Genomic DNA, 17747 nt, shown 5'->3' with positions numbered 1-17747 from the left:
TGTGAGATCATGACCTGAGCCAAAGTTGACACTTAACCGACTGAGCCACCGAAGAACCCCTATTACATTTGAATACATTTGTTTATTATTTCCTTAAATGCATTTTCCCCCCCTGCACTCTCCTATTCTGCCTTTTTGGGATTACATGTATATCAGACTTCTTCGAGTTGCTATCGTTTTTTTAGTCTTATTTTCTTGCTGTGTTTCATTTTAAATAGTTTCTGTTGTTGCCTTTGAGGTCATTATTTTTTTATTATACAGGGCCTAGTTTGCTTTTATATGGTATATGTTCCATCTCAGTATTGTATTTTTTTATATCTTCCATATCTTTCCTTAACATGCTCATGCTTTTCTCTATTTTCTTAAACATATGAACTATAGCAACATTTTAATAACTACAACTAAATTTTTACAAATGGTAAGTATTTTAATTTCTCTGTGTACTAATTCTATCATCTGTATCATTTCTGGAATCATCTCAAGTCACTGATATTTCTCCTCATTATGGGTACAAAATTCTGCTTTTCTTATGCTTGTTTTTTTTTTTCTTTTTTTACTGGATGCCAAACATTGTAAATTTACCTTTTTATGGGTGCTGGATATTTTTATACTCCTTTATATAGTGTTGAGCTTCGTTCTAGGACTTAGTTAAGTTACTTAGAAAGATCCTGATCCTTTTGAGGCTTGCTTTCAAGTTTTTTAGGTGGTACCAGAGAGCAGCCTTTCATCTAGGGCTAAGTTTGCCTTTACTACTGAGTAATAACTTTCTGAGTACTCTGCCCGATGCCCCATTAGTTATGAGGTTTTCCATTGGCTGGCGGGAACATGAACTGTTTGTAACCTTATGAGCTCAAGGAATTGTGCCACTTTTCTTTCTGATTTTTTTTTTTTTTTCCTGGCTTTGGTAGTTTTCTTAAAAGCACATGCTGATTAGCATTCAGCTGAAGACTCCAGGTGAAACCTCTGCACATCTCTGGAATCTCTGTAAGCTCTCTCCTATTGTCTTTGCTGCCTTATGAATTCTAGCCTTTGCCTCCCCAAATTCTCAATTCTGACTCAATTCTGAACTCAGGGAAGCCACTGACTGTTTCTTCTCCCTGTGTTGCAGGGACTGTGTTGCAGTCCAGGAACCTCTAGGAAGTAAGTGGGGGCAATTGATTACCTTCTCTCAGTAATCAATGTCCTGCATTGTCCATTGACCAATATCTGAAAGCCATTTTTTCACATATTTTTGTTCAGTGTGTTAGTCTGAGGTGTGTATTAGTTTCCTAGGACCAGTGTAACACATCACCACAAACTAGGTGGCTTAAAACAATAGCAATTTATTCTTGCACAGTTTGGAGGTCAGAAATCCGAAACACAGGACTGCAATGTCTCTGAAGGTTCCAGTAGAGAATCTAGTGCTTATCTCTTCCAGCTTCTGGTGGACGTCCTGTCGTTTCTGGACCATGGCCACCTCACTTCAATCCCTGTGTCTGTTTGCACAGCACCTTTTCCTCTGTGTGCCTGCGGTAATTCCCTTGGCCTCTCTTTTATAAGGACACTTGTGAGGGATTTAGGGCCCACCCAGATAATCCAGGGTGATCTCCTCATCTCAAAATTCTAATTTAATTACATGTACAGAGACTATTTTTCCAAGTAAGGTAACATTTACTAGTTGAGGGATTAGGACTTGATACCTTTGGGTAGATATCTAACCTCTTACAAATTGGAAGGGTAAATTAGGCTCCTGTTACCCCATTTTGGCCAGAAGTAAAAGTCTGGTGGGTAAGTATAGAATGGGATAAAAAAAAAAAAATAGGTATGGAATGAGAGAGGAAGAAATCCTGGGGGGTTTATTCATCAATTCAACGGTTTAAACAATTTAGTGAATGCCTAATATGTGATGAGGACACAGGGTTGAACAGCGTATCTTTGCCCTCAGGGCGCTAACATTCTAATGGAAGGAGACAGATAATAGAGAAATCAAATATATCGTCTTCACATGGTGATGAAGGCTATGGAAAAAATGAGGCAGGGAAGAGGCAGGAAAGGGGTTCCAGAAATAAGAGTGAGGCTACAATTTTAAGTAGAGTGGGTAGGGAAGTCTGATTGAGAATGTGGTATTTGAGTAAAGACCTAAAGGGGGTGAAGGAATGAGGCATGCACATATCTGGTGAAGGTACTTCAGGCAGATGGACTACTTAGTACAAGGGTCTTGACATGGGAGCGTGCCAGTGAGTTTTGAGAAATGGTAGGAAGCCAGTGTCAGCTGGAGCAGAATGAGCCATACTGAGGGGCCACATCAAATGGGACATTAAGAGCTATTTGCAATGACTTTGGCTTGCATTGAGTGAGATGGAAGCCGCTTAGCATGCCATGAGACGACCTGGGCTTTAAAAGGATTCCTCTGACTGTGGTGTTGAGAACAATTGCACAGTGTGGAAGCAGGAAGATATGTTAGGAGGCAATAATCCAGCGAATGGAGGATGGTGGCTTAAATTAGGATCATAGCAACGAAGGTGTGAGAGGTCATTAGATCTGGGAATATTGTCCAGGTATATTCTTTTGGGATTGCCAAGAGAACCTGCTGATGGATTGCATGTGGGGTGAAAGGAAAAGGGGCGTCCAGAACAAATCTAAGATTTTAGGCCTGAGCAATAGAGGAATGAAGTTGCTAGTAACTGAGATGGGAAAGGCAGGGGGAGGGGCACGTTTAAGAGGGAAGATCAGAAGTCTCTTTATTGGCTATTTAAGTTTGAGATGCCAATTAGACATCCCATTGAGATGTCAAAGAGACTATTGGATATACTGAATCTGGCATTTAGAGGATAGGTGCAGTTTGGACATAAAGTACATACATATAGTAGTCATCTGAGAGCAAATGGAGAGAAACCTAATACTATCAATTCAATTTGGGGAGGGGCATATTTAACCGTCCTCTCTCTTAACCTTGGGAATTTTGTAGAAAATGTTTCTAAGCACATAGCTATCCTGTCTGTTCAGTGCTCATGACAAAACTGAGTTTAAAATATGAAACAGAGAACAGTACAGAATAGAATAAATGTCTAGGAAGTGCAGTTGTTAGGAAGGGAGTATCTGGAATTTATCCTAAATTAGATATTAAATCTTCACAAGAGGGGTGTTATTGCCTCTATTTTATGGACGGGGAAACTGACTTTCAACAGAGGTCAAATGACTTGCCCAGAGTCACAGAGTCAGTGAGTTGTAGAGCTGTGAAATGCAGCCTGGCCTGGCTAACTCTGGAACCCCGTTCCTTCCTATGACCCTACAAAGCCTCCTGCTCAAACAATTCGTTTAGACGGGAGGATCATGGAATCTTCTGGGCTCAGGGCTCACTTCTTTATTTATGAGGTCAACCTCTCTGTCCCAGGAAAATTCTAGACCAGTTTCCACAAAATAAGGCAAGGGAAGCCATAACTGGAAATATCCATAACTTGGTAACTATTCTCACTATTAGTCTGAAAACAAAGAATATTGTGTATCTCACCACTAGGTTACATGAGATCATGAATGAGCAAAATATGATTAAGACTGATTAGGAAGAGAAACATGGAATAGGAACCTTGCCCATTAATTAACATTACCACTATTGATACTAGGCCAGAAAACCTTTCAACTTAGGGGCACCACATTAGACAATTTAAATAAAGTCTCTCAAACTCTAAGATACTCCCCAACCTGCCCCCACCCCCAACCTTTATCACTGTGCTTTGCCAGATTATCGAGGCCATTTGTAAGGAAGGAAAAGTATGCTGGTGAATAGGCTGCCTTTCTGTCAACAATGAGCCTACTTATTCTTCCCATCCTTTCTTCTTAGGTCCTCTATAAAAGGTAAAGTCGTTTATCATCTATCGTAATACCTCAGAATCAAATGTCAGTGACATCGATATGGGAGGATAAGAGAGCTCATTCAAGGTGAAATGGATGATGCTATTCCATTTGTTTATCACACTGGGTGCGGGGAGGGAGGAAAGGGAAACATGGAGGGAACATGGAGCTGTGTCCCTCACCAGAGGAGATGGGTGAGCCATGCCAACAGCCTTATCTTTCCAGAACACCAAAGAAGCCATTGTTATCAACTCTATTTTGGCCTCAACAGAAGATATCTGATCCCAGTGTGGAGGGTTGTTTCCATGGCGGAACTAAAGCAGTCTGTCCTGACACAGAGGTACCTAGACAGCACACACGCTCTGCCAACACCGTGCTTGGATGTGGGCTCTCCACTACACATGGCATAGGCTGCACCCATTGGGGTGGCCTTTCCTGGTAACTACAACTCTGGGGTCTCCGGGGGTTTACCGTGGAGTTTGCGAGGTTATGGCTCACTTACTCTCTCCCTCTGGCTCCACTTCCTTGAGTCACTTTTCCAGCATTAATGCCCTCTCACAGAAATGACAGAAAGTCAGACAACAAGAAGGGGACTTTTTACTTTGGGTTGTCTGGCAGGTGGGCAGTTGGAAAGGGCTGAGGGGAGAGAGTTATGTCCTTGAGACTGAATGCATTGGGAACAGGGCTTTAAACAGATCCTGGCATTGGAAGATTTGTGTTCTTTGACTTTCCTGTTACTTGGTACAGGAAATTCAGTTGTGAGTTGGTAAGGAAAGATAGCCGGCAAGACAAGGTTTGTATTAGAGGACTCAGTGGCACAAAGCCACAGGGGACAAGAAACAGTGGGCATGGAGCCATTGACAAGAATTTTAGTATCCTTGTCTCACTGGGTCTGATCTCTTGATGCCCTGGGGGAAATGATACACTCACTAGGAACCAGTGCTGACAAATGCCCAGAGATTTCACTTTCAAACTGTTGGTGTCTGGAATGAATTAATATAACACATGATACCCCTCCCCCTCCCCCACCCCAACCCTAAGTTAGTTTTCTAGAAAAACTTTCTGGACAATGAAATGCCCAGATACCCAGTGGCTTAAAAAGTAAAAATATGAGTATTAAGCTGACATCCTGGGAAGGAGGCATCTCCATAAGAGGAGCAGATTTTTAGTGTGGACTCCAGCCATGCCTGGCCAAATAAACAGGACATGAACTTCCCAGCAGACCCAGCCAAAGCCATCACCCGTTCTTTTGCTCAATGAAATTAAAGGGTGCAATTAACAATTTCCATGACTTGGGCCTCATTGCCTTCAAATTACAAGAGGGTAAAGAAATAGGGAAGAAAAGGGAGACGCTGGCATTTCAGAAATTATGACCTTCAAAGGAGGAAGAATAAATCCAACCACAGGGAAAGTGGTCAGAAATGTGATACCCTTTGTGAGAGCCCAAGGAGATCCCCAATTGCCAAACCGCTGTATCTGAGAAGGTAATGCTGGGGCTGAAGCTTCCAGAAACCTATGAATGGCTCGTTTATTTTACTGAGGCTGAAGCTGATGGGGTAATCATCAGGAGAGGCTGTGGATCTGATTGATGCTCAGGCAGCCAGGCTTTCACCATCAGCCAGAACCTCCTCAGTAATTATCCACTGCTGTTTGCCATGCAGTCACATGTGTGTGCGAGCGGGAGATGGGGAGACACAGTGTTATGCGTGCGTACTTGCAGGCATGCGTGTCTAGGTATGAGGGTTGCACAGGGGGAAGGGTGACACTTCTGTGCTTTTAAATCCAGGCCAAGATTTTTCTCTGCTTTGTGTTTATGTATCAGAGAGAGGTGAAATCATCAAAATTTTCAATATGCTAAACCATACACTAAAAACAATTTCCATTCCTCCTGTAACTCAAGCTTCCTTAGGCCTCACCAATGTAACAGGAGTAAATTAATAGCCTAAACATCACAGGCTTCTCCCCCACCCCCACCCACCCACCAGTTGCCTGGCACAGAAACTCCAGCTCCGCTGAAGTCTCACCCAGTTTCAGAGGTGCCTGGGTGGCTCAGTCAGTTGAGCTTCTAACTGTGACTCAGGTCATGATCTCACAGTTCATGAGTTTGAGTCTCCCACTGGGCTCTATGCTGACAGCTCGGAGCCTGGAGCCTGCTTTGGATTCTGTCTCCCCCCCCCCCCCCCCCCCCCCCCCCCGCTCATTCACACTCTCTCTCTTTAAAAAATAAATAAGCATTAAAGTGTCACCCAGTTTCGGACACTCTCCTGTGCAATAACATGTGACCTGAGAAACAGCTGTTGTATGCTCTTCTGTTCAGGGTTCCCTGGCTGAGGATCAAGAAGCCACCTGAGGGTGACTATGCCTCACCTTACCTCTGCACAGCTCCAGAGGTCTTTTTGATAGGCCAGAGGTCCATGTCAGTGAGGTGTCTCTGCTTCCAGTGGCTCAAATCTGCACCCAATGGGGTGCTAAGGAAGGGCTGCACCTTCTGGAGTTCTCGCCAGCCTGAAGCCACCTGTCTTCCCTGTTCTGTCAGTCTTGCCTTATTGCCAGACCATGCATAACCTTGTGAGAACATATTCTTCATCTTTTGCCTGGCACCCCCTCTTTTCACACAGGGTAGGTACAAATGCAGGAGGCCAGGTTCAAGGACCAATATTCTAGAGCAGTGCTTCTCAAACTTTAGAATTTATTAGAGTCACCTGAAGGCGTTTGTTAACATGCAAGATTTTGCATTTCTCCTGAGTTCCCAGGTGATGCTGATACTGGTCTCTGGGGAGCACATTTTGAGAACCACTGCTCTAGGTCAGCACTATGCTGCTCCTGGGCTACTATCCCAGCACTTGTCTTGGAGCTTCTGCCCACCAACAGGACAAACATAGCTAGACCTGTGAGGATCTTAGCAGAAGGCCCAATTTACGTTCAAGATGACACCTCCACCACTAACATAGATGAGAAAATATTGATCCTCCCATGTTTTTACTTTTAAAGCAGAGGTTACTTATCTGCATTCTTGCCATATAGGATTTGACTTAAGAACTTCAAACACACATATCCCTTATGTATGAATAGTTGACCAACACAATTCTGGGTGTGGGCATGGGACTCCATCAAATGCTGAAGAATGGCATTTATGTGGCTTCTTCCTCTGACAATAGAAACCATTGTATTTAGGGGATACAACATTGCCTTTCCTAGATGAACTGTGAAGTTACTTATGGGTAGGAGGTCTGGAGGATTAGAAAAGAGGAACTGTAAAGCCAGGGAGAGGAAATGGGGGGAGATGGATGTCTTCCATGTTCAGTCTTTGAGGGGTACTGTTAGAATTATAGTTTCATTGTGGATTAAATGGGCTTTCAGTAAGGGGCCTTCCTGGAAGTCTAAACCATGTCAAACATTTCTGTGGGAAATGTGTTATGAGAAGATACAAACTGACCTAACCTAACAACTGGAACTCAACTTGTTTCAAATGAGAGATTCCAGTAAATGTGCTAAAGGTCTTTTGTCATAGATGAACATTCTTCTGCTTTCATAGATTTATCATCTGTCATGCTATGGGAGAAGTACAATTATATCTGGCATTTGTTAGACCATTGAATTATTGCTGTTATAATTGGGTTTCCCATGTCTTTCCCATGGAATTACAGAGATCATCACTATGGCATCTGCTGGGTCTGAGATGGATCAAACCTGAGGTTACGATGGAAAAGTTGGGCTCCTGGGGACAGCTTGTGCACAGTGTGAGTTTGGCTGGAGGTGGTTCTTGGCAATAATGGGACAAGAGCAGAGCTCTTGGGGGAAGGGAAGTGTGTGAAAGCTGAATTTCCAAGATTTCATGAACTCTGGGGATCTTCAAGTTAATCTCATTCTACCCCTCCACTCCATAGATGAGAAACTGAGAGGTCCAGAGAGTCTGAGTAACTATGCAGCCTGATTATGGCCACTTGGGATCAGCTTAGAGCTCCAGAGTTAGAATTGCCTCAAGCTACCTCCTGTAGAACATTCAGTTGACCACCAGTGCTTGAGGAAGTAGCAGGTGCTAGCAGAAATGAGTTTTGGGAAATACTAATTAAACAGAGAGCTTATTATATAGCAATTGATAATCCAAATAGCATTCATTTATTTATTCAAAGAATTCATATGCTAAGCACTATTCTAAGTGCTGAGGATCCAGGTGTAAAGAGACAGAAAAAGTCCCTGCCCTCACAGAGCCTACCTTCTAGCAGGCTCCTTCCCCTAAGCATATATTTCAAATTTTCATTATTTCCTTGAAGCCATCATTTCCCCTTTGTATCATGTAGAGAAATTGGAAACTATCAGGTATGAATGCTTTCAACTTCTTTCTCCCACACCTACATTCACCCAGATTTACACCATCTCCTCTCCCCTTCACTAAGCTCTCCTCCACTGCCACTCACGGTAGAATCATCTCTTCTTAGGTACCTTCCAGTCTGTCCTCCCAGGCTCTGGATCCCAGCCTTGTACTCATTGTGTCTCCAGCATTTTTGGCCCCATGAGCTCCATCCCTTCATAAGGTAAACATATCCAAGTCTCCTCTATTCAAAAAACTAACAGTAAAGAGCTCCTCGTTAGCCTTATATTCTCCCTCTGTCTTCTGCCTTCTCTTTTTCCCTTCACAATCAAGTTTCTAGAAATTACAGTCTTCTCACTTTTTCTCCATTTTCTCATTTTCCAGTTTACTCCTCAACCCAATGCAACCAGCTTTGGCTCCAAGGAAATTACTCTCAGCAAAGTCACCATGTATTTATTGAGTACCCACTATGTGCCAGATAGTGGAATAAGCACTGAGGCTATGGAGGGAAACAAGATAGGCATGGCCCTTGCTCTCTTGTCACATGCAGTCTAGTTGGGGAGGCAGATTTTAGACCAATTAACATGGAAATAGATACACAATTACAAATTGGGTTAAGTGCTTTGAAAGAGAATGGGAGGATATTCTTGAGGAGAGTGCAAAGGAAGTTCTCTATGAGGAAGTGACATTGCAGCTGATAAATAACCAATTTCTAAATTCCTTATATTACTTCACCTTCCAGCACTGTTTGCCACTCCTACCCATTCTTTTCTTCTTCAACTGAACTCTAGGCTCTTGACCTCTTTCTGCCCCTGAGCCCCCCCCCCCCCCCCCGGTCCATCTCTGTCCCCTCTCTGCTCATCCCTCTTTACATATTGTTCAGAGTTCAACATTCAGCCTTCTTGTCTCACTAACATCCTCCCTGGCTAATGTCATCCACATCCATAGCTTCAGCCATGACCAATGTGCTGAAGCTCCCAGACCTGTATGTTCAGCCCAGATTGTACCCCAAGCCCTTGGCTCATTTAGACAGTTTCCTTCCAAGAAACTCCATTTGGGTTTCCACCAGGTAATTTAAGTTCAGAGGTGAAGCCAGTCACCTCTAAGGAGAAGAGGTCAGCATTGCTTCTTGATGAAGCCTAAAGCCAGGTAGCCAACCTAGACTTCTCTATCTTCCATGCTGCTCCCTCACCCACACACATAGACATTTTTCTAAACATTACTAAGTCCTGATGACTCTATATCCTTGCTATCTTCTTTCTTCAGTCTTTTATTTCCATTCCATTGTTCTTCCTTTGTTCAGACACTTGGCCCCCCCCCCCCCAGCTTCCCATGTTTCCCTCTGCCACATGGACAGAAGTCTTACTGGACTCCCTCCAATCAGGTCTTTCCTCCTTCAATCATCCCTCTTATCTGCTATAAGTAAATGTCTGGGGCCCCTGGGTGGCTTAGTCGGTTAGGCATCCAACTTCAGCGCAGGTCATGATCTTGTGGTTTGTGAGTTTGAGCCCTACTTTGGGCTCATAGCTGTCAGCGTGGAGCCCACTTTGGATCCTCTGTCCCCCTCTCTCTGTGCTCCTCCACCACTCATGCTCTCTTTTTCAAAAGTAAATAAACATAAAAAAAAAGAGTGACATGTCTAACATTTGCAATCGATCAGATCATGCTGCTGTTCAGAATTCTTCAGTGGCCCCTGCTCTGGCTCTTGCTCCATGCTTTAGTCCATGCCTCCACCCACACCCAGTCCTCCCTTCTCTGGTCATTCCCTGGGACCAGAAGGATGCACACAACTAGAACTTATGCTTCCCTTCCCAACCCCAATTCAGAAATCCAGAACCCTGGGGTTCCCTGTGCACGTGGTGCAGAAGCACCTCTATTTGTGTTCTTGCACAGGCCCAGGAAGTACTGGGACAGGCTGTTTTCACCCTCATGAATTTTCACTACTTTTATCCCTACTGAGTTTCTATTTCCCCTCATCTTCTAGCTGCTGGGCATCCACTTTCCTCTACCTGAAATGCCCTCCTCTTGTGCCCAGAGTAAAAGTCTCATTCCTCAGTAGGTTGTAGCAAAAGGGTCTCCCTGACACCCTAGCCAACCCAGCCATGCTTCCTTCTGCATTGTGACTCACCTCCCTGTGGTTCAACCTTGAACTCCTGCAGAGCACTGCTGGCGGCTTCTCCATTTTCTTAGTATTTCCTGGCCTATCCTGGGCCTATAGATCCAATAAAGGAAGCTACCTCTACTAGCCAAGAAATGCATCTTGCTTGCTCAATTTCCCATTGCGTGCATTTCAATAGCACAAGAATTTAGAAAAGGCACACATGGGCATGGGATGTAACATCTTATATAATTAATAATATCAACCACCTCAGGTATTGAGTCTTTCCCATGTGCCAGGCACTGTGATAAGTGCTTTACATACATTATCACATTTATTTTCACTACGACCCTGTGAAGCACACATGATTATTAAACCCACTTTACAGATATGGAAACCGAGGCTCAGCCAAGTTAAATTAAATGTCTCAGGTCACACAACCAGGAAGGGAAAAGCCGAGTCCCCACGTAAAGACTCTAATGCACATACTCTTTGGTGGTACCTCATGCTGTTCTACACACTGCATTAGAGCAACCTCTCCGTGCAAAATGTGCAGTCACTCCTCTTCCAACATTACAAATGCATTTAAACATGTAGAAGAGTATGCTTAGGAATGCGAAGTTCCTATATGCCCCGCCAGTACTTTTCCTTAAGGAAAAAACACAGAGCAATAATAAAAATAAAGATGAACAAACTGCTACATTTTTTAACTCCAATTTTACTTAGTATGTGTGTTTGTAATAAGAGACATGTTTAAGGTAGTTTTTAAAATTGAAAGTCTTTTTTTAATGTTTATTTATTTTTGAGAGAGAGAGAGAGAGAGAGAGAGAGAGAGAGAGAGAGAGAGAGACATAGAATCTGAAGCAGGTTCCAGGCTCTGAGCTGTCAGCACAGAGCCTGACGCCGGGCTCGAACTCACCAGCGGTGAGGTCACGACCTGAGCCAAAGTCGGATGCTTAACCAGGCCACCCAGGTGCCCCTAAAATTAAAAGTCTTAATAAAAATACTCTAAGGAATTATTGTGTGTGTGTGTGTGTGTGTGTGTGTGTGTGTTTAAGCAATTAGGCCACTTCTAGAACAGACACAGAAAGGGAGCAACGCTCTCATGAATTCAAATTTCTTTCCTCTTATTTGAGCCCATGAATCCTCAGACAGTTAAAGTAACTTATTACTAATATCAATAATTAATCAGCAGAGGAAAGCTTTATCGCGGCAATGTGTGCTCAGCGGCCACCGAATCGTGTACTAATCCGCGCATCAAGATAAAACTCCCCCTCCGAGATTCCTGGGAGGACGTGCCATCACCACTCACAGCAGAATTAACTCGCTGTGCTTTCAGGAAAAGGATGCATATTAAGGACAAAGGCAAGAGAACATGTAGCGGCTTAAAGGGAATTTCAGCTTGCCGCTCGGTACAACGGGCTTAAAACAGGATCTTTGAAAATTAAGAAGTCAGAGCGAGCACTGCAGTTTATCAAGGCAGGATTGCACATCCTCATGGTGGGAGGGTAGATTTTCTGTAAAGGTTCAGTGGGGGCGCCGCTGTTGCTGGGCTTCTTACAGGAAGCAGATGCCTGACGGCTCTGCGGACATTTGGCAGATCATCCAAGCAAATAGGTGTCGTGTCCCTAAAGATCAGCAAGAATTGCTCCAAATTCCCTAGCGTCCAGCTCCTGGCTGTTATAAACGGTCACGGCCCTCCCTGTGGCCCTTGTTTTAGGGTAAGCTTCTAAAAGGAAGGGCTCTATTTCCTTCTTCCTCTCTGGCCCTTCTTCATGCCTACTGCAAGCCTTAGCACTTTTTTCTGTTTTAGCTAGTTAATTCCCACATAATGGGTGGAAAAAGACCTCAAGCATGGAGACATTTTGAGATTTACTGTGCTTTTAAGGGTGAACTCATAATAAGGTGAAAAACTCTCCTCTGGTAGGTTAACAATAAAAAGTATAAAAATAGTCACCTCTGTTTATATGTGCTCTGTATGCTATATGCCTTATAACTATTTTTGTCTTTATTTCTCATACCAACCCTGCAAAGCAGGCACTGGTCAATCCTATTTAACAGATAAGGAAACTGAGGCTGAAGGAGTAGAATAACTACCCCAAGGCCACACATTCAACAAGTGGCAAAGTGTCTTACGTCCAAAGCACAAGAGCCCCCCAACTTGAGATGTGGCCTCATTAGGGACAGCACTGGTTCGCTGGAAAGTACCAGGCCCAGCTTTTGTTGATTGTACAGAATAGTTACAGCCTGTGCCACACAGTTATGTTATTCCCTCTTAAAATTCTTTTGTATGTGCCAACCCTCATAACAGAGTTGTTACACCATGTGCTCACTCTTTAATATCACCCATTGCATATCCCAGGGTGTGGGCACGTACCTAGCACTTAATCAATCCTTGTCAATTGATGCTTCAATGTTGTGAACAGTCATTCCCCTCATTCAGTCAATAGACTCTCATTGAAGCCCACTTCTCCACAGACAGGGTACTGGTTTCTATGGGAAAGAGCAAAATTAAAATGCTATTCATTTTGCCCTCAGAGTAATTTAGAAAGGAGGGGGAGTTCTAGATGTAGGAAAGAGAAACCCTACTCACGTTTTGCCTATTCTCCTTCCTTTATTCTCCCCACAAAAGGAGGGAATACTAATCTGATTCGTCTGGTTTTAGAACATTTGTTTGGGCGACACTGATGGGCAGGTGTGATGGTTAATTCTATATATGTCATCTTGACTGAGTCACAGGGTGACCAGATATCTGGTGAAACATTATCCTGGGTGTGTCTGTGAGGGTGTTTTTGGATGAGATCAACATTTGAAGTGGGTATATTGAGTAAAGCAGATTGCCCTCCCCAATGTGTTGAATCCAATCAGTTGAAGGTGGAAATAGACCAAAAACAGAATTCTTCCTATTCTTCCTGCTTAATGGCCTTTAGAACTGGGACATTGACCTTTTCCTGCCTTTGGACTTGCCCTGAGACATTGGCTCTTTTTGGATCTCGAACTTGCTGGCCTTTGGACTGGAACTACAGCATTGGCTTTCCTGGGTTTCCAGCCTGCCAGCTCACCCTGCAGATCCTAGGACTGGCCAGCCTCCAAAATTGTGGAAACCAATCTCTTATATTAAACTATATATATATATATATATATATATATATATATATATATATACAGTAGGATTGCTGTATTTTAAGAATTTTGCCCTTCTTTTACTTCCACTGCAAGTGGTCTGATTGGTAAGCTAACATAATGTCCCTTTAGTTAGCTGGCCATCTTTTTTGTTGTTCTTATCTCTCTCTTTTTTTTAATGTTTATTTATTTTTTTGAAAGGGTGAGAGACAGAGGGCAAGCAGGGGAGGGGCAGAGAGACAGGGAGACATAGAATCAGAAGCAGGCTCCAGGCATCAACCAGCTGACAGCACAGAGCCTGACACGAAATCATGAACTGTGAGATCATGACCTGAGCCAAAGTCGGACGCTCAACCGACTGAGCCACCCAGGTGCCCCTGTTGTTCTTATCTCTTTATATGCATACTTAAACTTATTGGTCTTTTGCTTTAGTTCCCATACCATGTAATAAATTAGAAAATGGGATTCTAAGATTTAGATTCTGCCTTGGAGTACAGTAGATACCCCACAGGCCTTGAATTTAAGCCATGGGTTTTAACTCAGGTCAACAAAATCTCTGAACTAGGGAGTAGTGGTCACTGGCCCAGCCATAAATTGGTACTTCTTCTTGCACTTGCTGTTATCCCTGATATTTAAATTTTATTCAGGAGTTTGGTGGAGAGGAGAGTGACTGGCAGGGATTTTCAGGTCCCTTGCTTTAATACCATCAAAGAATACCAAGACTTTATTACCTGACATAACCTACTAGCTACATCACAGGGACAGAACAAGGTGTTCTCTTGAAAGTGCAAGCCATACATTATGGGACCTCAGGAGAGCACACTTTAACTCAAGAGCATTGGGGAATGGATGTGTTTTTTCAGGCCACTTCTTCCAGTACTGGTTCAAGGGACATCCTTGGAATGTAAAGAACATTGGGAGCTAAGGAGTGCATGTGGTAGTGCTGAGTTAGAGTGTGTCATTGGGGCTTGAAAAGAGACTGATGTACAAGTTGGCTAAGTCAGGCCAACAGCTCTGGCCATATCTGCAGGATGAAAATAATTCTACTTATTTATGTATGAATAGACACCCACCCATACTCCTTTATTAATCATAATCCTTAAAGCCCACTAAGCTCAAATAACTTCTCAGCTGCCTATTAGACAATGTGATAGACTATATAGTTTTGTAGCCCCCAATACATCCAGAAATAGTTTTTAAAAAGTCAAGGTCACATTCAATAACCCTCTAAATTTATGCTCCAAACACAAGTACTCCCAAAGTCTACTTACTATTATGAATACATTTGTGTTTTGATGGGATCTTGCCCATTTAAAACGGGTGCCACTCTCCCCTTGTAATGGTTTCCGGGGAGAATCCATTTACTTCTCCCTTCTGCATGGAAAAGTGGCCACGGAGCTCACACGGACACTACTGAGGAGAATGACCTTCAGCGGGCAGAGATAAACAAAAGCTGCTTTTCATCTTCCAACCATTGATTTTCTGCAAGGCAAAACACAAAGCTGCTTTGAAGTCCAGGGGAGAGCTGCAAGGGAAGAGGGAGATAAAACTGAAGGAAAGACTGGATTTGAAATAAAGTTAATCTCTGTCATCTAGGTGTAGATGGCTATTGGCGAAGCTGAAACTGCCAGATTTTATCAAGAGAGAATTTAGATTATTGTAAAAAGAAGGTGTTTTAAGTTGGTAAAACTGGGTTAGGGGAAGGTGGTGTGGAAAACAAAGAGAAATCTGAAAGGATCCTGGATAAAATAGATCCATTTAGCAGAAATAGTTGCTTTTAAGCAAACAGTAGCAAGTGTGTGGTGAATAATCTGAACACTGCATGAAGGCTGCCCTCCTGTTTAGGTTGCATAACAGGACCAAACAAGGGATCGTAAGAGTATTTGTGGTGTCAAAATTTCTTCTTAAGAACAACTCAATAGATACCAAATGTGGCTTGATAGTTTGATAGATCAGTTCTGACTTTTATAAAAATTGTAAGCATATTGCATTTGAATAATACTTTCATTTTACAACATGCTCTTCCATTCACTTCAACATAAGCCAGGAGATAGGCTGGATAAATACTGTTATCCCCGTTTTATATGTGAGGAACTAGAGCCTTAGACCCCTTGGGAATTGCATAGGGACACACTGAGAGGGCCAGGGGAGAGGCCAGAATAGCCAGGTTCTTGGATTCTTGCTCTCTTCCTCCTCCTACAGGCTCCCTCTATTTCGTGGTTTCTTACGGGAGAGAAACTCTAACTCTTGCTTCTTTCTCCTCTTTCAGAAGCGTGTATTGTTTTTCTCTGCATCATTTTTTGACAACTTACTCTTAATGTATTAGCGTTGGGATTCTGACACATATTTCTTATTCTCATGGAGTCTGGAGGTTAAATTCTGACACCCGAGATCGGGAGGCCCAGCTCCGAAGACAGCCACAGCGGAGGCTGAGGTTCCTAACCAGTGCTGCAAGAAGTGGGGTTGACCATGATTCTGGTGGGTGTAAGGGTACTTAGTGTTGTGAAATGAAAGATCCTTGAGAAAGTTCAGCCCCTCTCTCAACCATGAATACAATTTCCAGCCAACCTGAAACCCCAGACCACAGTTCTTCCTCATTCCAGCCCTCTAAGATCTGGGTGAACAAACACACACATGCCATTTGAGGGGAAAGGCATCATGGAGGAGTTAAGACTTTACCAGCCCTTGAGACAGAGGAGTCGCTCATGTGTTCTCATGGAGCCACAGACATGTGACCTGGAGCCAAGAAATGTCAGGTAGAGGGTCTATGTTGGGAATGGCAGCTTTGGAGTTTCAGTGGGAACTTTTGAAAATTTACTGTTTTCCTTTGGTTATTTTTATACAACTAATTTGTACCATATACTTAATTTAGCATTTTGTTCAGTTCCTGTACATCATCTTTTTGTTCTAGCTGGTAAGTAATGAAGTACATACCCGATAATCTACTCATATCAAACTTCAGGCAGGCTTTATGATAAATGTCTAGCAGCTTTAAAAAAGACTCAGTTAATGTCCTGGGCATGACTAGCTAATTAAAAGAATGAAATAATTACAACAATTAATTTCCTCATTAATTTATCCTTTAATAAAGAATATTCTATTGACTTAATAGAATTAATTTGGCTGACAATAATGAACTTTAATATGAATTTTGATATTATATTACTTAATCAAAAAGGGCAGTTTTAAATTCATTTCAGAATGTCATATAATTAATTATTTATAGGGTACTTAATATAGTCAGCTTCTGCTTGAGTTATTGTCATCTTATGGGATAGTTTCTATACAAGTATGCAACATCTTGCTTTATGTAGTTATGTAAATCACCACTGAAATTTTAAATAGTTGTTATATTGCTGCCTAGAAGCCATTTCAAAATGGCATTTTCAGAATTTATATTTAAATGAGAAGGTTAAGATATAAATTGTTTTTTAAAACTATCTCCTTTAATTATTTCTTTCACAAATACATATACACTTTTAAAAATTTGTGCTTTACAAGTAAATATACTTTGGAATGTGTGTTTACATGTCCAATCAGCACATTTCATTTCCAACAGGTTTTGTAAAATATTAGTTAACTAGTATCCAGATAAATATCTATAGGTATATTTATTTCTGAAATCTGAACTAGTCCTTTTCTATTATCTGGGATGCTGTTAGACTTGATCTGCTTAGGATAGTTAATTTAATATAAAAGGGAGGAATTTTAAAAAATTTCCTTGTTATGAGGAAAAAATTTATCTCATGCCTCTTTCCAGGCACCAGATGGTGGCATAAATCAAAATTATTATCTTATATTAACAATAAGGCATGTTGATATGGGAAAAAATCTTGTTACAAAACCAAACATAGATAAATCACAGTTTAGGGGGACCAGACAGTTATTGAGTTGTATTAGCCCCAAAAGAGGGTTGAAAGCTTTTAACACTGATCAGCCTCTATCAGACTAATTTAGGAAAGTAAATAATTCAGACTAATGTCCTACCTCTGAATTGTTGTTGTGTGATAACTTTTTTTTTTTCTACACAGTAGTAAATGGGTATGTTCCTGAAAATGGATTCTGCCTGTTTACAGTAGTTGCTAAGGGTAGGCCTTTATCCCAAGGCAGATCTCAGTCATAAGCAGAGCACAGTCATGTTAGGGCAGGTGGGGGACAGGGTGGACAACACTTTGGGGATAAGAATCTCTTGAAATCTCTGTTAACAGGAAATAGGCTCAGAACAAGGAGTTGAAATGGTCACACTGGACACTGCATTATGTTAGATATGCTTTATCCTGTCATCTATATTGCCATATACAATTAATGATATTGTGTGAATGCAGAGATTGTTTTTAATCCTCACTATCCATTAAAAAAAAAAAGATTCTTTTTCTTGGTGGT

This window comes from Panthera tigris, chromosome B1 (genome assembly GCF_018350195.1).
Source record: "Panthera tigris isolate Pti1 chromosome B1, P.tigris_Pti1_mat1.1, whole genome shotgun sequence".
Classification (NCBI taxonomy): Eukaryota; Metazoa; Chordata; class Mammalia; order Carnivora; family Felidae; genus Panthera; species Panthera tigris.
The sequence above is the reverse complement of the archived record's forward strand: the minus strand, read 5'-3'. Positions refer to the sequence as shown.